General features: G+C 42.2%; 1 protein-coding gene across 4 annotated transcripts in view; it reads right to left on the reverse strand.

Moving 5' to 3' along the window:
• The window catches only part of ptpn14 (protein tyrosine phosphatase non-receptor type 14), a 191,240-nt gene extending 174,621 nt beyond the window's left edge, over nt 1-16,619 (reverse strand). For 2 of the 4 annotated variants that reach the window (XM_033025347.1, XM_033025348.1), the window contains exons 1-2: nt 16,055-16,619; nt 6,938-7,066 (exon numbers count right to left, since the gene is read on the reverse strand). The gene's annotated coding sequence lies outside the window, so the exon portion shown is untranslated. The remainder of the gene's footprint in view (nt 1-6,937; nt 7,067-16,054) is intronic. The other 2 variants (XM_033025349.1, XM_033025350.1) reach the window with 1 other exon arrangement.
• Nucleotides 16,620-26,064: the final 9,445 nt, after the last annotated feature.

Below are 26,064 nucleotides of genomic sequence, written 5' to 3' on the forward strand. Positions count from 1 at the left end.
TCTGATGATGCAGCGACCTGTAAATCCCTTCAACAGTAGGGAGGTCGGTACCCGTGATGGACTGGGCAGGGTTCACCACTTTTTGCAGTCTTCATCGCACCTGGGCATTAAAGTTGCTGAACCAGGCTGCAATGCAACCAGTCAATATGCTCTCTACTGTACACCTGTAGAGGTTCAAGAGAGTCTTCTCTGTCATACTGAATCTATGTAATCATCTCAGGAAGTAGAAGCGTTGATGAGCTCTTTTTATAATTTCATCAGCTTGATAGGTCCAGGAAAGATCTTCAGAGATATGCACACGCAGGAATTTGAAGCTTTTGACTCTCCAACATCATCCCGTCAATATACAGGTTTGTTGGTCCTCATCTTTCCTCTTCCAAAGTCCACAATTGGTTCCTTAGTCTTACTGACATTGAGAGCCAGGTTGTTGGGCTGGCACCATTTCATCAGTCGATCGTTCTCACTTCTATACTCTGACCCATCACCACCCGTAATTCGTTCAACAGCAGAGGTGTCGTCGGCGAACTTGAAGATGGAGTTCGCACTGTGTCCGGCTACACAGTCGTGAGTATAGAGTGAGTAGAGCAGTGGGTTGAGCACACAGCCTTGAGGTGCTCCCGTACTGATGGTTATCGGTGTGGTTGTCAGTACGTACAGCAACTAGTCTGTTAATGGGGAAGTCACGGATCCAGTTGCAGAAAGATGTGCAGAGACCCAGTTCCGTGAGCTTGATAACCAGCTTGGAGGGGATGATAGGATGCGACGCTGAGCTCTAGTCTATAAACAACAGCCTGACATATGTGTTTTTATTGTCCAAGTGGTCCAGTGCAAAGTGGAGACCCAGTGAGATCCCATCCGTTGACTTGTTATGTCGGTAGGCAAATTATAATGAGTCGAGATTCATGTTGAGGTAGGAGTTGATATGCGCCATAACCAACCTCTCAAAGCACTTCATCATCATGAACGTTAGTGCTACGTTAGTGCTACTGGTCGATATTCATTGAGGCATGTCACCATACTTTTCTTGGGCATCGGTATTATTGATGCCCTCTTAAAGCAGGTGGGAACCTCAAACTTCATAAATGAGAGGTTGAAGGTGTCCACAAAAACTCCAGCCAGTTGGTCTACACAGGTTTTCAGATTAACTGCATATATTAATCTTCAGATCTCTCAACTTTGAAGAAGCCTTTCATTCTATTTACAACTACACAGAATTTAAAAAATTCTAACAGAAACTTCACACAACAAAAACCTTGAATCGCTTTTGAGATGAACAGCTTGTTTTTACATTCAACAGTGTAATACCCAATTGAGTAATAAAATGGTGATTCCCCGAGGACAACTCACAATAGGTTGTAGATACAGGAGACGGCCGATGCTAGAATCTTGAGCGAAACACAAAAGAAACTCAGCGGATCAGGGAGCATTACCTGTCCAATCCCTCCCCAGACGCTGTCTGGCCTGCTGAGTTCCTCTAGAAGTTTTTGTTTTTTCCTGAAAATAGGTTGTGTTTTATTTACCTGCTGAGATAGAATTACACCTCAGTTTGCAGTCTGCTTATGTACAAAATGCACAACCTGATCTGTTCAACACCATAAGTAAACCACCACAATATAAAGTTTATCCAAGCCTGTCCAAACATAAATGTACTCTCTGATAAATTCCACTGTTCTTAGAATCAGAAAAAAATCATTAAACTAATCTGAACTAATTGGGAAACTAGTTTTCAAATTCTTGGCTTTGTAATATTTAGCCTACTACAATGCATTTGAATTTCCAGTGAGCGGTACAGTATATAAAACACCACTGCAAAGATCTTATTTCATTTGTCATTTCAGTGGAATGTTAAATGATGGAAATTGTGGCACCGCTGTCATATCTGAAGTTAAAGCAGAGTGTTTCAGGCTTGACTGGTATTCTTGTTGTAGGGGATCTCCCATGCAATGACTTTCAGGTCAGCACATATGAAAGACCGATAGCTTTGTAGAGTGTTTGGGGATCCCCAACATGATAATGAATGACTTAAGGAAAACTTTTGCAGTAAGTTAATGGGAATTCTCTCTGGCCCATGCAGGTCTTAAGGCCCTGGTATGTGAATGACACAGTAAGTGGAAAACTAACAAACATGTTCAATTCTCACCGCCTAATCCCAGTATCTGATGATGAGTCTTCACACTGAAAGTTAGCTCTGCCTCTCTTCCCATGGATGCAGTCTGACTTGCTGAGTATATAAAGCATTTTCTGTTTTTATTTTACGTTCAGCATGTATACATGTTGCTTTTTTATCCAGATACTGATTAAGAAATGTTGATCTATCAAGGCACAAAACTGTCAAGTGTGTCTTTGAGTGAACTTCCAGCCAAAGTTAGTGAATTAGAATCAACAGCGCTAACTTTACAATCAACTAAAATTTAAGGACAGAGATGTAATCAACAAACCATGTTAGACCAAGGGCTGAAACCCAAGAATTTGCCACAAGGTGTAATCATACATTAACTATTCCAAGGTTCGCAAAACAGATCGTATTTATATTCCTGGTGTTTTTCAAAAATGGTTTCTCAAATAAATGGGCATCTGACAATCCAACAATCCCATTTACGAATTGGAGCCAAGTTCCTAAGGAACGCCCGATACAAAATGCAAGTTCACTTGAAAACAATGCACCTGATTTACACAATGCTGCATGTTAAAGCTAAGGTGAAATAGCTAAGATTTGGGGACCATACTTAGTGTGAGGAGACATTGCTGAAGTTTACACCATACATTGGGAAACTTCCCACAGTTCAATCAAGCATGGCCGTTCTATCGATTTGTACATTTGCTTTGCAGGGCGATTGGAAATGAAGGAATTTAATTTATTTTTGTTGACTAGCTGCTCAAGCCATTAAACAAGAGTGTTCTCAATTGGACTAGTTAAGGTATTGAATTACAAAGCCCACCGCAGATGGTTGACTTAATCCTGAACTCATAGATGCAAGCATGCCATTTTGGAGTGAAAGACTAGTTACCTGACACGACCCCACCAGAATTCCACTGAAGTGTTGAGTTTGGATCAGGTATCAAAAATGTTGCCCTTGGGTTCAGTTCAGATCAGACTGGGCCGATTCTTTATTGAAAGGATGCACAATGGCTCGGTACTGGGGGATGTGAAAGTAGCCAGGATTGTGCAAGTAGCACAGGAAGTGGTTTCCATTTCCCTATTCATTACAGATCCTGGTTACCTGATCCAAACTTGACCAGATCCACCATCAGGTCGAGGAGAGCAACAAAAGCAGAACAATTGCTCAGCCTCAGGTCAGATCCAGATTAGCTGTACTCAGATCAGGTTCTGGTCAGTTTTTTATTTTATACCCAAGCAAACCTTTACATGAAGCCCCTTCCCTGTGAACTGAAGAACCCACTTGTAGAGTCAGTGATTCAGGCCTGTGTCAAAAATTGAGGTTAGAACTTTTTGAATGTAAAAGATAGCTGAAGGAATACAAGAGCAAGTTGGGTGAATGCAATTAGAACAATTTAGACTTTAAAGATACAGCGTGGAAACAAGCCCTTTGGCCTACCGAGTCTGCACTGACCAGCGATCACGCCGATAGATTAGCATTATCCTACACACCAGGGACAATTTACAATTTTACTAAAGCCATTAACCTGCAAACCTGTACGTCTTTGAAGTGTGAGAGAAACCAGAGCACCCAGAGAAAACCCACGTGGCCACAATAGCATACAAACTTTGTGCAGACAGCACTCATATCTACACCCAAAATAATGCAGTTCAGCGTGCAAGTGCCAAAGGCAAGACTGGTGCATTTTTCAAACATGTTCGACTGAAGCAGGCAAATAAATGAACTATTCCTCCTAAGCACCCATCATCAGTCTTCAGCAAATTCTATTCAATCTATATGTTATCACAAAATGGCTGAAGGCATTAGATATGTCAATTGTTCTTCAGAATTGTGCTGCAGAACAACCAGCAGCTTCAGCCAAGTTGTTCCAATGTTGTTGCAAAATTGTCATCTTTCAGATAATGCGGAAAATTAGCCAGGTGCATCCTGTCCACCAAAAACAGATCAAATTAAATCCTGCAAATTATCATCTCAGTTCTTTATTCACAATAGTAATGAAGATGATGTTGTTAACTGGAAAAATAGCACTCAATCATCAATAACCTTAGTGCTTAGATTGGCTATTGGCCAGTAAAACCTGGTGCCAGATCTCCTTGGTCATAAATAGATAAAATAACTGAATTCCAGGGTTGAACTGAGAATGATTTGCCTTTGACAAAGGCAGCATTCACATATTTAATGCTGGGAAAGAACTCTGGTAAAATTAAACAATAAAAGTGCTGGGGAAAACCCACCATTGGTTTGAGTCACAACTTGCGCAGAGGAAAATGGTTCTAGTTGGAGGTCAAACATCCCATTCCCAGCATGTTGCTGTAAGAAGCTGCTTCATCAATTACCTTCCTTCCTTCCAGGTCAGAATGTGAATGTTTAATTCTGATTGCATTGTATTCAATTCAATTTGCAATCCCGAAAAAATGAAGCAGTTCATGCTTGCATGCAACACGCGGGCATAAGCTGATAAAGAGCAAGTAATTGTTCTTTTTAAGAGCAATGTCAAATCAAACATCAGATTAACCTTCAAAGTAGTGATAGGGCTTAACAGTACTATTCTCCAAATGTTGTTTCTGTTATCATTACATCGAGCGCACAGTAAATTGGAGGCTTTTCAGACGAATTGTAACTCTCCACAAAACCATATCGATACCATATAAAGGCTATAATTATAGTTCAGTGAATGAACTTTTCCACCAAAATATTCCACAAAATAGCTGTCTGAAATGGTAACTAATAAAAAAAAAAGGAATTCATCCAATTGCACAGATTCTTGAGTTTTAAACAGTCCTCTTCAAAATCTGATAATGAAGAGATGTGTATATAAATTAAATGTCAATACAAAGTACACCACTGATTTTAAACAGACTAAAATGTAACTTTATCCTACATGCAATTATTTATTATAATACGTGGACTGCAAACTAATAGACTAAAATGTAACTTTATATTAGACCATTTAGTCAATTTTATAATAGACTAAAATGAAACTTTATCTTACATGCAATTGTTTAATATAATGTGTGGATTGCAAACGTTGGACAATCCAACAAATGAGAAAAAGACAAAATGCTGAGGTAACACAGTGGGTCAGTCAGCAGCTCAGGAGAACGCAGAGAGGTGATGTTTTGGATCGGAGCCCCTTCTTCAGACTGAGTCACCTATCCACATCCTCCAGAAATGCAGGTCAGGACCTGCTGAGTTACTCCAGCACTGTGGGTTTTTTTTTGTAAACCAGCACCTGCCGTTCTTTGTGCCTTCAACAAATGAAAAGCTAGTATCTCAGACAATTATAGGTGGATAGTACTTCAGTTTGGAAACTTTAAAACACGGGACGGACAATGTCAAAATATTGTTACATAATGGACTGTGAATCTGCGGGGGACAGTGAAATATTCTTACCTGCGCGACATGCAAAAAATCCAATGCATTAAGTGGTGAAGTTCCCAGATTCTTAGTACAATTACAAACAACAACCACGCTTAATTCCAAGGACATCTGGAAGCTCAAATGGCTCAACAACCTAGTGCCATGGTGGGAGTACTTAAGACAACTGTTGGCAATGGGAATGGCTTCTGCAAGTAGTAGGCCCAAATCAGATGACCTACTGCCTGACGTGGGCGAGATGGGAATGCATTAGGCATTTGGGTTCTTCGACAGACAATCCGATACTAAAACATAGGAGAACACCAAGGGCAGAATCAGAACTTTCAGATTCCTCCTCAATGAAACACATGGAGACATTTGGTCCATCCAAGAAGATTCCACAAGCACCTTCAGTGAAGTGCTTTGCAACACCAATTCATGCAAAGATATTTTAACTCCTGCTCAAGTAAACCTTCGACTCTCCTATTAACACCTATATTTTTCTGTGCGAGGTCGACGTTACTTCTGCAACATTTATGCAAATGTCATCGTTACAGCATACACATTATGCCCACATAAATCTCTGCTACACAAAAGCACTGTCTGTGCATTGGTGTTTTATATACACAAAGGCAGGCAAGTCAGTCTCACATTGTATATTTACTAATGCATTCACTCATGTACACCAGAAAAATCATATTAGACCGTCATATTACTTCCTTACCATCCAAAGTAGAACTGCCACAGTCAGCATCAAAGAAATGAAAATAACAAATAATCAATGTTAAGCATGTTAAATATTAACCAAATAAAATGTAAAAGATGAAGTAATTAAATAAAAAGATTTACATTTTAAAGTGTGTATTAAAGCAAGTCTTTACTTAAATTTCAACAGAAAAAGTTATTTCTCTTTTGACAATCAAATAACTCATTTTAAAAATCCTATAGATTTCCTCTCTGGAGCCATCTCTGAAGCAAAACATTTCCTGTTCATAAGCTATGGCATTAATCATTGGTAAGACAAAGTAGGTTGCAACTTACTCTGAAACCTTGTACATTTTCACCAGTGTTACTACTTTGACTACTTTTTTAAGATCACAATCTACATTGGACTACTTTTTTAAGATCACAATTAGTGGGAATCTGCATTATTCAATGTATTGAAAGATGGAAAATGAAAACACACAAGATCATCCGGAGCACATCGCTGAAAGTACTGAGGATTTTATGAGCGTTGGCTCCTCTATCTAAAATCTCTCCAGCACCATTATCCACAATTGTTCTGCTCACATATCAAGAACAGCATGTGCAAAAACAACAATACAAATTAACATGGTACTTCAAAGCTCCCTTATAAAAAACATGTAATCCCAGTAGGTAGACTTCCCAAATGAATCAAAACCTCAATATCAATCAATCTTTAAGTATGGCGGTGAGAACTCAAACTAGCATATGCTCACCTCCAGATAGTCAACAATGAAAAGGTTCCAACTTCAAATATCAATTCAGAACCAGCCTTGTTAGAGGCCCTCTTAAGATGGTGAACAAAGCTTGTGTTGAATGTAGCAACAGCTGGCGTTTATTTATACCTGTTAAAACAAGCAGGCTCTGTATTAATTTCAAATTCAGCAATCTGCGGAGATTAACATTGTAGATGCTGCCATTGGGATACAAATGCATGCTGTTTGTTACCGCCAAACAAGTGTGATATGCTGTGGAGCATTCTGTGACCATTAATCTCCAACTCATGCTGGGTCTAGTCTACAAAGGTGCACCTGGTTGTGTGGAGCACTGAGGAGATGCGCTGATTGAACAAATGTTCTTCAAACAGCCAATGCTGCAGGCAAAAGCAGGGCAAAGGCAAGTAAAAAAAAGTTACAGTAATATTTAAGAATGGATATTATTAATGTATAGGAAAGAACTGCAGATGCTGGTTTAAACCGGAGATAGACACAAAATGCTGGAGTAACTCAGCGAGACAGGCAGCATCGCTGAAGAGAAGGAATGACGTTTCGGGTCGAGACCCATCTTCTGGGTTTCGACCCAAAACGTCACCCATTCCTCTCCAGAGATGCTGCCTGTCTCGCTGAACTACTCCAGCATTTTGTGTTATTAAATGTAGAATTGATTTGTGAACCAGATTTAACTGCTGCTATCATAAACTAACAGATCAAGACATCCATTCAGTTCCACTGACTTCATATATTTGGTAGGCAAAGACATCAAACATGCTATCTAAAGTTAATGAAATTAATTTTCACAAGGGTGGCACAACACACGGCCAATATCATATGGTGTATAACAAACATGAAAACGGGAACGAATTTCCATCCATGCCAACACCATTTCTCTGAGAGTTAAGCAGAGCAAATATATGCCTGTTTTCCTTTCTTATCACATTGGACTTGAGGAAAGTCAGGGAAACAGGTTTCCATCAGTTCCTGTCCAATTTAAATGGCAGGACGTGATAAGCACTTTTGTTTTAACTCACTAATTTCCAGCTGAAGCCAGCAAAAATGAAAGGCTGGCTGGCTAACCTGTCAGTCGGTTAGGCCCCCAGGTCACATCCAAAAGCTGGAGTAATCAGAAAGCAGGGAAGGTTAGTGTATCTGAATGAAATTGCCAGTCTGTCTGATGAGTGTGTCTGCCCACTCTGCATACCTCCTCCATTAAAATTGGAAATATGCACTTAGAAGGGAAGTGTTGGTATCCAGGATTTTCACATTCCCAGTCACCTACACAATTTTAGGTGAGAGCTGCTCATATCCAAGTATAAATTTTAATTGTAAAGTTGCGGTGTTCTTATGTCAACCCCAGCAGTAATTAATGAACTGAAGCTTCAATTTTGGGGATTTAAATCATTTCATTGTAATAAAACTCACTTATAATCTCAATAACAAATTCAATTTAAAATATACAATTAGGAAGACAATACATAAAGTATTGAATGTAATTGTTTCTCTTCCAAATGACTTATTTTTGGATTTATTTCCATTCAACTAAAACAGTGATAATTTTAAAACATTGGTTAGTTTTTGAATTTGCAATCTTAAGGTAAAAAAATTGCTAAAACAGGTTATTTGTTCACATAGTTGAATAGAATTTCAGAATCGTTACAACAATAAACAAGATCACAGGGTAATGATGTGGGCTCAGAGCTCTCAGTTAACCTGCACCCACTGAACTTTATTGTGGACCAACATAATAAAATTGTGCCTATGAGAGTCATGCAACTCAAAAACACTCTTCGGCCTACTGAGTCTGCACTGACTATAGGCCACCCATTTATACTAATCCCATTTTATTATCCTCATATTTCCATCTACTCCCTCCAGATTCTACCACTTACCCACACACTATTGGAAAGTTACAGTGCCCAATTAACTTATGGGCCTGTCCCACTTGGCGATTTTTTAGGCAACTGCCGACGACTGTCATAGTCGTAACAGGTCACCGAAAAACCGGCGACAACCTACATCATCCTGGCGACAACATAGAACAGCACCTACGTCAGGAGAAGTCAAGCTACGCTCATTGACGTCAAACTCATTGTCGCCGAAAAATGTTCAACATGTTGAAAATTTAGCGGCGACCAGAAAGACACTACAACGTTTTGCGCGACTGAGGAGACTACTCCCGGCGACCACCGGCGAACATGTGGCGACAAACTAGTCGCCTGTAGTTGCTTAAAAAATCGCCTAAGTGGGACAGGCCCATTAACAACCCCGTCTTTGAGATGTGGGTCAACTGCACACACAGTACACCTTCGGTCAGAATTGAGCAAGGGTCTCCTTTCTCTGTGTGAACTGCCATTTTCTGTTTCTTTGCTCATACCTTCCCTGGAAACAGCCTGATCCTTTGCGACATATTTGCAGTTTGAAAACGCTCTGAATCCATGTCAGGTTCTGCATGAACTTATAGGAGAGCCAGGTTTCCGCTACAATCAACTCTCAGCGCAGTCGCCTGGAAAACTGAACTTAAGCCAAGCAATTTTGTCTGCCAAAACATATAAAGGAAACGAACATTCCTATCCTATATATATATATATTTTTTTTAAATCAGATTGTTTATATCGACCATGGAGAATAGCACAAATTAACAAATATAATGGTGCACAGCTTGGTTGCAACAAACCTAGACACAATTTAGGGAAGTGCTGGTCTGTGTCCACACTTTGTTCACTCTTTAGCACATTATGCAGTAATTATTGATTGAAGGAATCTGATCTGCGAATGGCTTGGTCACCCGTGATCACCAGGAGCTCTGCAGAATGTTGCTCCTTATTTCACCAACACTTCCTTACAATGAGCCAAAAGTAATGTCAATACAAAGCTGGAACTATGTGCCCAAGTCAGTTGCATATTAAACGCTGGCTCCTTTCTGGTGCCAGTTTTATCTGCTCACTATCACTCTACTGTTTGTGGAATGTTGTCATGCACAAACCGCCTCCCACACTTCCTGCAAAACAACAATGACTACACTTCAGAAGTACTCTGTAGGCCATGTAGTTCTCTGGGACATTTCGAGGTCACGAAAGGGGGCTACATAAAGGCTCTTTCTTTAAAAAAGGCCGCGGGTCTATTGCACCTGATATGGACAAAACATGATGGCATTATAATGCAAAGTAAACTGTTTAGTGTAAGTAGACACCAAAACAGTATTTCCCTGTACTCCAAAACAAAACGTAAAAAATTTAAACAAAACTGTATATCATGTATATCAAGAGCAGTAACAAGTTATTTGTGGGAGTATCTTCACCTCCAAAGAGTGCACATCTCATTTTACGGTAACTATGGTACAATTTTTTAAAAATGGAGCTGCTTAACATTACCCGAGTCCCATAAGCAAGAACATGCAACTATATTGTGCTTTGCGCTGTTGGTGCATCCTGATGTTTAACTGCCAAATTTTGTACTTAAGATCTTTTACATCTGCTTGATAGGACAGACTAAGCATTGGTTTGATATTCATTAAAAAAAAGAAATTGGGGCACTGCAGCTCCTTCATGACACAGCACTGAAGTCAGAGTCTATGTTACATGTGCATACCATCCAACCCAGAAGCAAGTGTGCTTTCACAGGGCTATTGTTGCTGATGGCTAAACGCCTGAGACTCCAAATCTGATCTGCACTGAGCAGGAGGTGATGAGCTTATATCACATATCTCCTCATCACAGTAGGAGAGAGGAATAATCTGACAGGAGATTCCCAAGTGGTGGTCTCTGAAGCCATTGATAGCTGATTATAAGGACATTAGTAATGGCATAGGAACAGATTGTGCTTTTAGCCTCATTTGCAAGCATACGGTTAGGTAGATGAAAATAAAAACAATGTTAAAAGAAACATCCAAATTGACAATCTGGTCTTTATCACCCTGCTGGTTGGAGGTGATTGTGGTGTATATGGTGGTCACGATTTGTTACATAACAGTGACAACATTATGGAATTCATTGACAGTTAACCCAATTTAGGATAATATAAAATGATGAAAAGGAGCTTTATCACCCATTCACACTAGTTCTGTGTTATCCCACTTTCTCATCCACTCCCTACACATAGGGGCAATTTACAGAGGTTGATTCACCTACAAACCCACACGTCTTTGGGGTGGGTCACCGGCGAGCACCGTACAGCCGCGCTGGCGCAGACCCAGCCCACAGTCGACACAGACAAGAATGAGCCCGGCAGCCGAAGTGACCGCCGAGAACGAGGACAGGCCGGACAAGTACAGACAAAGACCGCATAAGGAACAAGGACAGATTCGCCAGCCAACGAGAACAAAAACCCTAAGATAGACACAAAATGCTGGAGTAACTCAGCGGGACAGGCAGCATCTCTGGATCGAAGGAATGGGCGATGTTTCGGGTCAGGACCTTTCTTCAGACTCTGAAGAAGGGTCTTGACCCAAAACATCATCCATCCTTCTCAGAGATGCTGCCTGTCCAGCTGAAATACTCCAGCATTTTGTGTCCATCTTCAGTTTAAACCAGCATCTGCAATTCTTTCTGAGAACAAAGACCCGCCGGCCCCTAAGAACGAAGACCAACGGCCACGTGCAACAGTAGCTGGGAAGCCACGAAGACCAGAGGAGGGAGCTGGGAAGCCACGAAGAGTGGAGGAGGGAGCCGCTGGTGGTGATGGAGGCAAGTGGACCGCCCGGTAGGAGAGGGTACTACGTCCAGTGCCTTCAAGGTCGTCTGCAGGAGATGCCCCCCACAGGACACAGAAGTGATTGGCAGAGGAGTGGGACATTGGGTCGCAGGCCCACAGGCTTCCTGGATTGGAGGCACTCCAGGACAGGCAATCCAAGAAAACATGAAGGTGTCCTGTTGAAGTTTAAAACCAGAACAGATCCATTTTTGCATGGAATGTTAAGGCTCTGGCACAGTCAGGGTTAATTACCCACCCCGAAGTGCCCTTGTGGTGGACACTGTGAACTGCTGTCTTGAATTGCTGCAGTCTCTGGCATTTTGGGGTAGGATTTATACATAGTAATACATTTTTATGTCAGAATCATCAGTGAACTGGAAGGGAACCTGCTGATGCTGCTTCACGAGTGGTACAAGTGTCCATTGTCAGAGGCCACTTCTCATATTTTACTTGGACAGTTTATACCCCAGTGGTATGAATATTGACTTCTCTAACTTCAAGTAAACCTTGCTCCCCATCCCCCCCCCCCCTCCTCATTGCTCAGTTCTCCGACCAGTCTGACTGTTCTCAATTACGTTTTATCTCTGTTTTCTTTGTTGTTGCCTTCTCCTAGCCAACAATGATCTATTCTACATTTTCCTTGATCTCCATCAGATTTGTCTCGTTTTCACACCTTACGCTTCCTTATCTCAGTATCTCCCTCCCCTGACAGTCTGAAGGAGGATCTTGACCTGAAACGTCACCCATTCCTCCTATCCAGAGATGCTGCCTGTCCTGCTGAGTATCCTCCAGTATTTTGTGTCTATCTTCGGATTAAACCAGCATCTGCAGTTCCTTCCTACACAGGTCCTGGGTTTAGGAGGGACTGATGGGGTGACCTGCATGAGTAAATACAGGGTATTTTGCAAGATGGTAGGCATGCCTACTGAAGGCATGCTAAGCCTATTAGGAAGGCAATTAATGGTTATGGGGGTGAATGAATTATTAATCAAGCAGGTGCTCTGTTCTGAATGGAGTAGAGCTTTTTGAGGCCTTTTGTGCTGCCTTCCCAGTTGATGCAGTGCATTCCTCAAGCCTGACTATTTTTAATTACAGAAGGCAGGCATCCTTGACAAGGCCAGCATTCATCGCCCATCCCCGATTGCTTGATGAAATCATGGCAAAACGACTTCTTGAGTTGCTGCAGTCCTCTTAGCCTGCCGTGCTGTCATGCAAGGAATCCCAGGATTTGGAAAACTCCAATAATCCAGAATCCAATTGTTCAGCAATCCTGAACGATCAGCATCTGGTTTACTCATCAATCCAGATGTGAGCTGGGGGCCAGAGTACAAGCAGGGTGTGTGGCCAGAGTCAGTCTAGACTGCAGGCTGGCTGTGTGTCTGGAGCCAGGGCTGGGATCAAACAGTAAGGGGTCATATACATGTGTATGTTTGTAGCCAGAGCCAAGGTCAGGGCTACTTCTTTACTTCCTGCTCCTTTTAAGCTCACCAGCTTTACTTGAAATTTTATTATACTCTTGTGAAACATGTAAGAAATGTGAAATTAAAGTGTCTGGGAGTATTAATATGAGAAACACCCAATAGTCTAAAAAAATGGTCATCTGGCACAACTAAAATACCAGGGGTGCTGAATTACCTGCCTTTTATCTCATTTCTATGCTAAGTGTGTTATTTCAAGGGGTGTGTTTCCTAGGTGGTGTCCCCATTGCACTACTGTACTTGTCCTTCTTGGTAGAGGTCATGGGTTGGGAGGTGCTGTCAGAGCAATGCAGGTAAAAAAAATGCCATGAAATTTTTACTCAATATACACAGAGCAGGGTGGTGAAACAGTGAGCTGCAACTGCACTCATTCAGAGAAAACCACAGCACTCCTGAACTGTGCCCTTTTCAATGGCAGAAAAAAAATATTTGGTGCATCACTTGCTACTAGATACCATGCCTCCGACTTGCTCCTGCAATCATAGCATTTATGGAACTGATCCTATCAAGTTATTGGTCAATGGTCGTCCGACAATGGTGAAGCATTTATTGCCAATATTACATGGTTAGCCTCTATCTTGGTGGCAGTGGTCTTGTAACACTAATGGTATAAATTTCATTGCCATTTATTAACCCATAATAACTGAATTCTGCCTAGTTCTTGAAGCACACAGAGTCTGTTCCATTTACTGAGGAGTTGTTAATGGAACTGAACATTGGATAATCATCATGCATTGTCGATAGTGTAAAGGCTTTGAGGAAAATAAGGAGTCAGGTTTCTCGCCTCAGAATACATAGCCTTTGACCTCTTTTTGTTCCTGTAATACCCAAGATGTTGACTTGTTTATTGTGAATATGAAAAAGATGAAAAAGATAACACTCAGATAGATAATGAAGCTATCAAAATACAAAGTCATCTTGAAGTCAGAGTCATAGTGATACATTGTGGGAACAGGCCCTTCGGCCCAACTTGCCCACACCGGCCAACATGCCCCAGCTACACTAGTCCCATCTGCCTGTGCTTGGTCCATTTCCCTCCAAATTTGTACTATCCATGTACCTGTCTAACTATTTCTTAAACTTTGGGATAGTCCTAGCCCCAACTACCTCCTCTGGCAGCTTGTTCCATACACCCACCACCCTCAGATTCCTATTAAATATTTTCCCCTTCATCTTAAACCTATGTCCTCTGGTCCTCGAATCCCCTTCTCTGGGCGAGAGACTCTGTGCATCTTACCCGATCTATTTCTCCCATGATCTTATGATTGCAAAGTGCATTAAATTTATAAGTGCATAAAAAAGTGCATAACTTATTCGTTGTGTTTAATAGCCAACTAATTCCCCACAGCCATCAGGCTATTAAACACAACGAATAAGCTATGAGCTCTGAACTGCAAAAGACTATATTATTATTTGTTATTTGTACTATATTTGTTATTTATTGAACTTTTTTCGCCCCGTTATATACAATGTTTACATATTCACATATTCTGTTGTGCTGCAGCAAGTAAGAATGTCATTGTCCCGTCCGGGACATATGACAATAAAAACACTCTTGACTCTTGAAAAATGTCCTGTTTCATAGATTTTTGGTAAAAGTGCCTGTGATAACAGATCTTATGTACAAAACATTATTCTAATGTGCAAGCAACAAATGGATTGTCCATTGTGTTTGATCTTATTTCTCCCAAATTTCTAACTTTCAAATAACTCAGGTGCCATCTTCCAAGTCAATGATTTCTGCAACCGGTGGACCACCTTTGAAAATGTGACAGCATTAACCTAAGGTTAATTTAATCTCGTGCTTGTATCACACATTACCTCAGAATTTGAACCCAGACATGCCCACAGGTCATATGTTTCAAATTGCATTTCCATTACAGTTAATTACTACACAGAGTGGATCAGAACATAAGTAGTAATTCAGATCAGATTGCTTACACTGTGACCAAATGTGATGAATGCCACATATCCCTTTTAAAAGTTTTAGCAAGCACAAGGATGTTTATGAAATTAACAAATTGAATAAAATGTAAGCATAATGTGACATTAATGGAAACACTGTGGATGAATGTTTTATTCCAGATATTTAACGTTTATATAATGATTATATCTATGATGTTTTCAAAAAATATTGTGAAAATGCTGTTTGTGTCCTAAGAGGCAGTCATCCCAAAGTCAACAATATCCTTTGTTTCAATACTTCTATTGGAAAAACCAAGGCACGGGAAGTCAAATTATAAACATTTCAAACTGAATCTTTCTTCAGCGAAACAGACTGAATTTGGAGAGTTTGTGCAACTTACTAGAACTATATTTTATACTATCGTTTCAAGTTTTGCTTTGTGATATCATCTAATTCATCCGGCAAGCTAACTCCTTTGATTGTTTATTCACAATCTTGGGGGCCTAAGCAGTCATGTTCATTTGTGTTCTGGTTTTAAATTTTAAAAATGTTCAACTATTTAACATGTTCAAGTAAACACCTTTGCCACTAAGGTAACGATTAAAGGAAATTGTCTCTGACTGCACAGCATCCTGTCCTTTATTCCACTACCAAGATTCCCCATCGAGAAGGTCTCTTTAAACACGTTGCAACAAAGCACGGGCCAAAGCAGGCACCTTCCCAGTCCAAGCACTTCACAAAGTTGAACAGACACACGTTAGAATAGAAGGCTGCGACGTCTTGGTCTGATAGCTCCCCATCCCGAAAGCCTAAAACAAGGGAAGTGCAGGAAAGATCAAGCAGCCGGGGACCGCTGGCAGTGGAGCCGCAGAGGGAGGCAAGTCTGACCAAAGATCTTTGAGTCTGACTGACTGCCTCTTATAAAACACTCAGAGACGAGTGCATAGGGATCAAGCAAAGGCTCACTTCTCACCTTCTTCTTTACCTTCCCCCACCCACACCTATTCTAATTAAAAGAGACAAGCTGCGAGAGTGCCCTCTTACCTGTTTACGTGTCCTTTATTATTGAGTCCGGCCAGTCCATTAAATCCACAAGCAGCGCGTGCGCTCCCTCCAAAGGACTTTCCAAAATGTGTGTTTCCTTTCCTTGTGTATATATATTGTTGTTTTTTTTAAAGGAGAGGAGTTTCCAAAAGTGGGCACGGGGCCGGTAGCACCGTCCCGGACAAGGGATCCACGCTGTGCGTGCACTGGCCCGGGGAAGCCGCTCGCCTGGCGTTGTCCCGGGAGCGCGGCTCAGTCAGCGCTCTCGACAACTACTTTCACCCGGGGTAGGGTGAGGGTGGGAGGGGGGGGGGAGAGAGCTCGGCCGCCGGGGCAGCGCTCCCCTTCCCGCTTCCAGCTCGTCCGATCTCTCCGTCCCTTTCCTCGCCTCTCCCTTTCTCCTCTTTCTTTCCCCCCCCACCCCACTTTGCAAGCGAGACTATTTTCGATGGAATAACATGGTCAGAGTTTGTGGGTTTGGGGGGGAAAAATCTACGCCTCGTGACATCAGAAAGGTGGAATGCCAGGAATGCGAGCTGCTGCAGGGCTGAGATGTCGTTCCTTCTTAATGGTCACACAGCGAAAACACGCCCAGCCAGCGTCGATTCAAAGCTGGCCTGCAACAGTTTAACCTTTCCTTTAATGCGATTATATATATTTTTTCATTGCACGCATTGTTTTAGAGTAATCAATGGGGAGTTTGTTCAGCTAACTATGTGAGCCGACGTGGTTGGGTGCATTCACGCCAAAAAAGTGCATTCTTTCAACCATATTGATACATTTAGACAGTAAAATATTATGAAACGAATGCACTTTCTTCCCCAAGGAATGTATGTCGTCTGCAACTCAGATTATTATATTTTGCGATTGTAGAGGCGAGCAATGTTGCCAACTGCTGAAAAGCTGTCTCGTGGGTGACACCGTGTGGCGGAGATTTTTGTATTTAAGTATTACGGCCGCTTCATGCATTTCATTTGACATTCCAACCGCTCTGATCCCTATAAACCCAGCACTATTGTTTTGATTGCCTTCTTCCACTCACAATCTCTTGACCATTGCGCTGGCATCTGAGAGCCCATCTGACCCCCGATTTCTACTTTACACCAAAGATACTAGAGGTATCTGTGTTTTACACTACTTGGGATTCATCTAACGAATTCGGATGAGAAATGTTCGGCCCAGAAGTTTTATTATTTACAAGAATTCCTCAAAATAGTAAAATGTGCTGATCAACATATGGCCAAAAAGTTACATTTTAAGGATTGTCTTAAAGGAAGATAAAGTGGAGAGATTTAATAAGTTGCCGAGGCATCAAATGATAGAATTTACCTGGAGAGGCACAGAAATCGTTACGTGATCTAGGACTGGAGGAATTATCAAAAATAGGACGACTCAAATCATCAGATGGATTTGAAAATGTTAAAGAATGTTTTGAAGCAGTAGATTCCAGACTGCAAATGTTGCTGACCAATGAGTGCGGATGTGAGGGGGATGCAAGTCAGGATTCATACACTAGAGGATAGACAAAATGCTGGAGTAACTCAGCGGGACAGGCAGCATCTCTGGAGAGAAAGAATGGGTGACGGTTCGGGTCGAGACCCTTCTTCAGACTGATGTCAGGGGAGTGGGCGGGAGAGAGATAGAATGTATTCAGAGACTGTAACGACTGGTGGGAGCACTGGGAAGGGGGAGGGGATGTAGAGAGAGGTAAAGCAAGGGCTATTTCACTCTATTTCCCTCAAGGGCTATACAACGAGATCTGGGGGGGGGGGGGGGGGGGGTCCTTGTGCAACTCGCTCCATAGATGCTGCTGCACCCGCTGAGTTCCTCCAGCAATTTTGTGTACCTTCGATATTCCAGCATCTGCAGTTCCCTTTTGAACACTGAAAGTAAGTATGCAGGTACAGCAGGCAGTGAAGAAAGCGAATGGCATGTTGGCCTTCATAACACGAGGAGTTGAGTATAGGAGCAAAGAGGTCCTTCTGCAGTTGTACAGGGCCCTAGTGAGACCACACTTGGAGTATTGTGTGCAGTTTTGGTCTCCACATTTGAGGAAACGTTCGTGTTATTGAGGGAGTGCAGCGTAGGTTCACAAAGTTAATTCCCGGGATGGCGGGATTGTCATATGCTGATAGAATGGAGAGGCTGGGTTTGTGTACTTTGGAATTTAGGATGAGAGGATATCTTTTTGAAATATATAAGATTATTAAGGGTTTGGACTCGCTAGAGGCAGGAAACACGTTCCTGATGTTGGGGGAGTCCAGAACCAGAGGCCACACTTTGATAATAAGGGGTAAGCCATTTAGAATGGAGATGTGGAAAAACTTTTTAACACAGAGGGTTGTGAATCTGTGGAATTCTCTGCCTCAGAAGGCAGTAGAGGCCATTTCTCTGGATGCTTTCAAGAGAGATTTAGATAGAGCTCTTAAAGATAGTGGAGTCAGGGGATATGGGGAGAAGGCAGGAACTGGGTACTGATGGTGGATGATCAGCCATGATCACATTGAATGGCGGTGCTGGCTCGAAGGGCCGAATGGCCTACTGCACCTATTGTCTTTTTGAAGTTAGAGAAATCAATGTTCATACCACTGGAGTGTAAGCTACCCAAGCGAAATATGAGGTGCTGTTCCTCCAATTTGCGCTGGGCCTAACTCTGACAATGGAGGAGTGCCAGGACAGAAAGGTCAGATTGGGAATGGGAGGGGGAGATAAAGTGCTGAGCAACCGGGGGATCAGGTAGATTAAGGCCCACTGAGCCGAGGTGTTCAGTGAAGCGATCGCCGAGCCTGCGCTTGGTTTCGCCAATGTACGGAGTTGACACCTGGAACAGCAGATACAGTAGATGAGGTTAGAGGAGGTGCAAGTAAACCTCTGCTCACCTGAAAAGACTGTCGAGGAGGTTCACTTTCACCTCCTCCAACCTCATCTACTGTATCGACTTTTCCAGGTGCTCCTACCTACCCCTTGACCATGATCCCACAAACACCAGCCGATCATCTCCCAGACCATTACCGATCTCATTACCTCTGGTGATCATCTCGCCACAGTCTCCAACCTTATACTTCTGTAGCACACGCTGTATTGCCTGCTTCTGTCGCCATTCCAAAATTCACAAACAGAACTTCTCTGGCAGATCCATTGTTTCTGCCTGATCTTGCACCACAGAACTCATCTCCAAATGTCTTGATTCCGTCTTAACCCCCTTGCTGTCTGTATGGAGTTTCTACGTTCTCCCCGTGGCCAGTGTGGGTTTTCTCCGAGAACTTTGGTTTCCTCCCACACTCCAGACGTACAGGATCGTAGGTAAATTGGCTTGGCATATATGTAAAAATTGTTCCTAGTGTGCGTAGATAGTGTTAATGGGCAGGGATCGCTGGCCGGTGCAGACTCAGTGGGACGAAGGGTCTGTTTCCACACTATATCTCTAAACTAAACGCCATCTCCTAATCTTAATTTGTCCAAGTCCGTCACAACTGCTCCCAAGAAGAGGCTTTATATTCTAGGACATCTGAGATACCCTTTGTTTCGTAAATGTTGTTTTTCCCCTGCTGTGCAGATGGATCTCTGTCTCAACTATGCCTCCTCTGTGTCCCACAGTTCTGCTCTTGCTCCCCCTCCCCCCAGGTGGAACAAGGTAGCGACCACTGGTCCCTACCTTTAACCCCTTCAGCCTCCACATCCAACACATCATCCTCTGACATTTCCACGCCCTTCGCCGTGATCCCTGCACTGGTTACATTTTCTCATCTCCACATCATTCCACTTTCTGCAAAGACTGTTCCTCCGCAACTCTTTGGTTCACACATCCCTTTTCACCCAAGCCACCCCCTACCCAGGTACTTTCCCCTGGAATCATAGATGTTATACCTCTTCTTACACATACAACCAGAGTCCCAAGCACTCCTTCCAGGTGAGACAAAAGTTAATGTGCACCTCCACTAACCTCATCTATTGCATTTGGTGTTTCCAATGTTGCCTACTTTACATCGGAGAGATCAAGCAAAGACCAGGCAAAGCAACTGTTTCACGTGCTTAACCTCTGCGAAGGCCTGTTGGATCTCCTGTTTGTTAACCATTTTAACTCCCCTTCCCTTTTTTCCCACTCTCTTCCCTGTGCCCCACCTAGATGTGTACCCATTTCTCCCTTTTCCCTTCCCCTTCCACCTATATTCCTTTCTCTGGCTTCACATTTTGTGCCTCTACTATCCTTATCTCACACTTCTTATCGTTTCATCTCTAGACTTTGTTCAACCATTTGCCAACCAACTCCCTTACCTACATCCATCTATTTACCACTTGCCACCCCAACCACTCTTCCAGCTTTCATCCCCCTACTACAATCAGACTGAAGAAGGTCCCTGGCCCGAAACATCACCTACAGTATCCAAGTTCTCCTGAGATGCTGCTTGACCCACTGAGTAACTCAATGACTTTATGTCTACTTTCCTTGGGTTGTATATTGTGTTATACCAGTGCCCCTTGACAACATACAGTAAATAAAGCTCATTTTACCTGTTATTTTAGCAATCGATTTATTGTACCAACCCAGACACTCATTTGAACTACATATTTCTTTAGGAAAATTACAAAAGAAAATTAGGTGTAGATATAAATGGTTAAGTAAATGTAATTCATCACAGCTATGTGGTTTATCATTAATGTCTTATTATTAATGTTTAGTGTTTTCTTGGTCATTCGTAACTGTCACTGTATGTCATGTTACTTGTGGGCGGAGCACCAAGGCAAATTCCTTGTATGTGAACACTTGCCCATAAACTTACTTACTTACTATGCTATGATGCAATGAAACAAGAATCAAACCTTTAAATATCAAGATTTCTTCTGTGGTTGTTAAATGTTCTTTGTATTTTATTTCTGTGTAGTTGACACACAAATGAACCTCATGCCTTCCATGTGATCTTGAGCATTTTGAATTTTTTCCACTTTGGCTAAAGCAAGTTGAACCTTGTTGATTAGGTGCTTTCATTTTAACAACACGCTATGGCATGGTTAGAACTAGTTAATACTTGTGGGTACAATCATATATCGGTGCCAGGATGATGACCCGTGGAATTTTGTGGCCGCCCGCCCACATGATGTTCTGAGAAAATAACAATCCACAAATATACTTCTCAGATGAAAAACACAGATGATAATTCCAATTTTTATCAATCGGTTAAGTTCAAGTTTTTGAAAAACTTATTTTTTAACTTTAAAATTCCTTAATCCTTTCACCTCAAAAATAAACATGTCCCAATGTTTTAAGCACAAATTGATGCAATAAATTAAATGAACACTCTTGGTTTCATTGTTATGTCAGCTGAGTGAAGAAGGCATAAACTTTGTAATGTTTTAAATAAAATAAACATCTAAATACCACAATTCTAAACATCACAAATAAAATAAAATATTGATTTGCTCTGTACTGTTAAAAATAGATATGTGTCGATAATTGATTTTGAAATATTAATCAACAGAAGTTTTTTACTTTTTGGTTTTAGAGATACAGCATGGAAAAAGGCCCTTCTGCCTACCATGCGCTCCGGCCAAAGAACACGCGTGCATTAGTTTAATCTAACGCACCAGGGACAATTTAACCTACAAACCTGCAAGTCTATGGAATGTGGGAGGAGACCAGAGTACCTGGAGAAAACCCACATGGTCACTGTGAGAATGTTCATACTCCGTGCAGCCAGCATCTGCAGTCGGGATTGAACCCGGGTCCCTGGCACTGTAAGGCAGCAACTCTGCCTATGCGCCATTGTGCACGTTAATAATAAATAATATTTTTGAAAGTACGTAATGCTTATAATTATAAACTGTTTCATACCTACTTGTAAAATAAATATTTATGAAACATCTGAGATGATGTAGGTAATGTTATCAATGTCAAGTTATCACCATGAAAGGAAAATGACAAACTGTCATAAAATCAGAGTTGCTAACCTAGTTTATTTAACTGTGATAGTTTATATTCAATAATTTTTGTGCACTTCCAAACTATGGAATTTCCCATTCATAATTTTGAGCCTAGACAAATGATAACACAATACTGTTATGTCACACATTCTCCCCTGGGAACGTTCCGATCCCCATCACCACAAACAATGCCTGGCTGCTGGAAAACACCAGCACTCCGGGCTAAGCTGAGGCCTCAACCAAACAAGCCTCAGCTGAGCCCTATTAATGGCTATTGGCTCAAATCGTCTGCACCTCATCAGCCCCTCTCAATTCAGTTCAGTTCAGTTTATCGTCACAAAAAGCTGAAGTAACTCAGCAGGACAGACAGCATCTCTGGAGAGAAGGGATGGGTGTTGTTTTGGGTCGAGACCCTTCTTCAGACTAATTGTAAATATGAGGGAGTGGGGGCTCGTAAACCGAAAGTCATTAAAGATATGAAGGGCGTTTGAGGTATCTTGGACATAGGGCGGGAGAAATTGGACCGAGGGGGATAGGATGGAGTCGAGGTACGTGGAAATCATTTCAGTGGGACAGGAGCAGGCAGAAACAATGGGTCAGTTGTGTTTATGGATTTTGGGGAGAAGGTAAAACCAGGCCGTGCGGGGGCTGGGAAATGTTATGGTTGGAGGCTGTGGAGGGCAGACAGCCAGAAGTGATAAAATCAGAAATGGTCTGTGAGATTATGGTCTAGTGCTCAGCTGTGGGATGATGGTCCATGATCTAGCGCCTGGCCTCAGTGCAGTAGAGGTCAGCTCAACAGACTACCACAGTACCTCCCTTGTTGGCGGGTTTGATGATAATGTCAGGGTTATTGTAGCGTGAGTGGAGGGCTATACGTTCAGAGGGGGTTAGATTCGAGTAGGGGAGTGGAGTCTGAAGAAGGGTCTCGACCCGAAACATCATCCACTCCTTCTCTCCAAAGATGCTGCCTGTCCCGCTGAGAGTTACTCTAGCTTTTTGTGTCAATCTTTGGCTTAAACCATCATCTGCAGTTCCTTCCTACACATTTAGTTTATTGTCACGTGTGCTAAGGTACAGTGAAAAGCTTTTGTTGCGCCTATCCAGTTAGCGGAAAGACAATACATGATTACAATCAAGCCATTCAGTGTACTTTTACATGATAAGGTTGATTAGTAGGACTGGATATTACAATCCCTAAGGTTTTTCACTACAATTGACATTTGGTATTCTTGGGGATGACCACTAGGTGATTTTGCTACCAATCAGACACATCTTCAGTTGTGTACCTCTACGTCACTGGGTGTTTTGGCCTTTTATCACAAGACACTCAGTCGCGGCAGGCCCACTGCAGGATGATCAGACCTGGGTGTGTGTCTTATGGTTAGCCTCTAGATGGTCACGTGGCAGACCAGACAGCATCTTTTCTCTTCAGCCACAGCCAGTGACTGCTTCATTCGGCTTTTTTCCTTCCATCTTCCTCTCTACCACTGACTGTGGCTGGTTGGGCTCTGGACTCGTGTCCATTGGTGGTACTGTACTTGGTTGAGCTTCGCCTGGGGTGCTGATACCCTGTGGATTGTGGTGGGTAACCTGCCACTGGGCTTCACTCGACTGATTTGGCTACCTCTTAGAAAGTAATGGTCATATAACCTGGTGCAAGATGAAGCCAGTAAAGTCCAATCAAAAATAATGTGGGACAAAGACCCATCATTTATTTATTTGCCTCTGTACTCCACAATTTGAGATTTGTAATAGAAAAACAATCACATGTGATTAAAATGCACATTGTCAGATTTTATTAAAGGGTATTTTTATACATTTTGATTTCATCATGTAGACATTACAGCTGTGTTTATACATAGTCCTCCTATTTCAGGGCACCATAATGTTTGGGACACATGGCTTCACAGGTGTTTATAATTGCACAGGTGTGTTTAATTGCCTCCCTCATGCAGGTATGAGAGCTCTCAGCACCTAGTCTTTCATCCAGTCTTTCCCTCACCTTTGGAAACTTGCTGTTTATCAACATGGGGACCAAAGTTGTGCCAATGAAAGTCAAAGAAGCCATTATGAGACTGAGAAACAAGAATAAAACTGTTAGACACATCAGCCAAACCTTAGGCTTACCAAAATCAACAGTTTAGAACATAATTAAGAAGAAAGAGAGCACTGGTGAGCTTAGTAATCGCAAAGGGACTGGCAGGCTAAGGAAAACCTCCACAGCTGATGACAGAAGAATTCTCTATAATAAAGAAAAATCCCCAAACACCTGTCCGACAGATCAGAAACACTCTTCAGGAGTCAGGTGTGGATTTGTCAATAACCACTGTCCGCAGAAGACTTCATGAACAGAAATACAGAGGATACACTGCAAGATGCAAACCACTGGTCAGCTGCAAAAATAGGATGGCCGGGTTACAGTTTGCCAAGAAGTACTTTAAAGAACATCCACAATTCTGGAAAAAGGTCTTGTGGACAGGTAAGACGAAGATTAACATATCAGAGTAATGGCAAGAGCAAAGTATGGAGGAGAGAAGGAACTGTCCAAGATCCAAAGCACACCACTCATCTGTGAAACACAGAGGTGGGGGTGTTAGGGTCTGGGCATGTATGGCTGCTGAAGGTACTGGCTCACTTACCGTCATTGATGATGCAACTGCTGATGGTAGTAGCATATGAATTCTGAAGTGAATAGACACATCCTATCTGCTCAAGTTCAAACAAATGCCTCAAAACTCATTGGCCGGCGGTTCATTCTACAGCAAGACAATGATCCCAAACATACTGCTAAAGCAACAAAGGAGTTTTTCAAAGCTAAAAAATGGTAAATTCTTGAGTGGACAAGTCAATCACCCGATCTGAACCCAGTTAAGCATGCCTTTTACATGCTGACGAGAAAACTGAAGGGGACTAGCCCCACAAACAAGCATAAGCTAAAGATGGCTGCAATACAGGCCTGGCAGAGCATCACCAGAGAAGACACCCAGCAACTGGTGATGTCCATGAATTGCAGACTCAAGCAGTCAATGCATGCAAAGGATATGCAACAAAATACTAAACATGACTACTTTCATTTACATTACATTGCTGTGTCCCAAACATTATGGTGCCCTGAAATGGGGGGATTATGTATAAACACAACTGTAATTTCTACATGGTGAAACCAAAATGTATAAAAATGGCCTTTATTAAAATCTTACAATGTGCACTTTAATCACGTGTGATTTTTTCTATTACAAATCTCAAATTGTGGAGTACAGAGGCAAATAAATAAATGATGGGTCTTCGGCCCAAACATTATGGAGGGCACTGAATATCTATTGCCACCAAGCAGCACAGTTGGTCGATCACTGTAAGTGTGGTTAAGGAACTCCCAGTCCCACTCCTCGTTGGTGTGACTGAGGAAAAAGGATCAGGATTATCAATGTAAACTCCTTTCTCACAGCATGGGCTGAGAATTCAAAAGACGTAAAGGCTCTGTAGTCAATCACCATTGGGGACCAGCTCTCTCGCTACCAGCGACAACATGCAGTCAAACTTGTCGATCAGTTGAAGGACATCTTCTTTCAGATCCCCGCGAGGACATCTTTCATATCCCATGAGAAACCCGGAGTGATTGCTCCCCCTCCCCTTGGCCAGTGGGAGTGATAAGGAAGCTGCTGGGATGATTCTGGAAGCTCTTGTTTGTCATTGGAAACAAAGCCCTTTGGGTGAGTTCACCTTGCTGTGTGTGCCAGTGTGTTCATGTGCCAGTGTGTTCATTGTTGATCTGGTGTCATGACACCCAGCCCACAGCTAACAATAAATACAAAAACCTGTAGTAACTCAGCAGAACAGGCAGCATCTCTGGAGAAAACAAATAGGTGACGTTTCGGGTCGAGGCCGTTTTTCAGACAGAGTTAGGGGAGAGGGAAACACAGAGAAAAGGAAGTGTTAGGTGTGAGAATGAGACATCAAAGGGGATGAGGTTCAATGAAAACATTGATTATTGTTTGCTAGAAAGTCTACTCTACATTTATGCTGCATTTTCTTTGATCTTCATCCCCTTTGATATCTCGTTCTCACATCTTACACGCGCCGTGGCAGAC

This window comes from Amblyraja radiata, chromosome 8 (genome assembly GCF_010909765.2).
Source record: "Amblyraja radiata isolate CabotCenter1 chromosome 8, sAmbRad1.1.pri, whole genome shotgun sequence".
NCBI classification, from domain to species: domain Eukaryota; kingdom Metazoa; phylum Chordata; class Chondrichthyes; order Rajiformes; family Rajidae; genus Amblyraja; species Amblyraja radiata.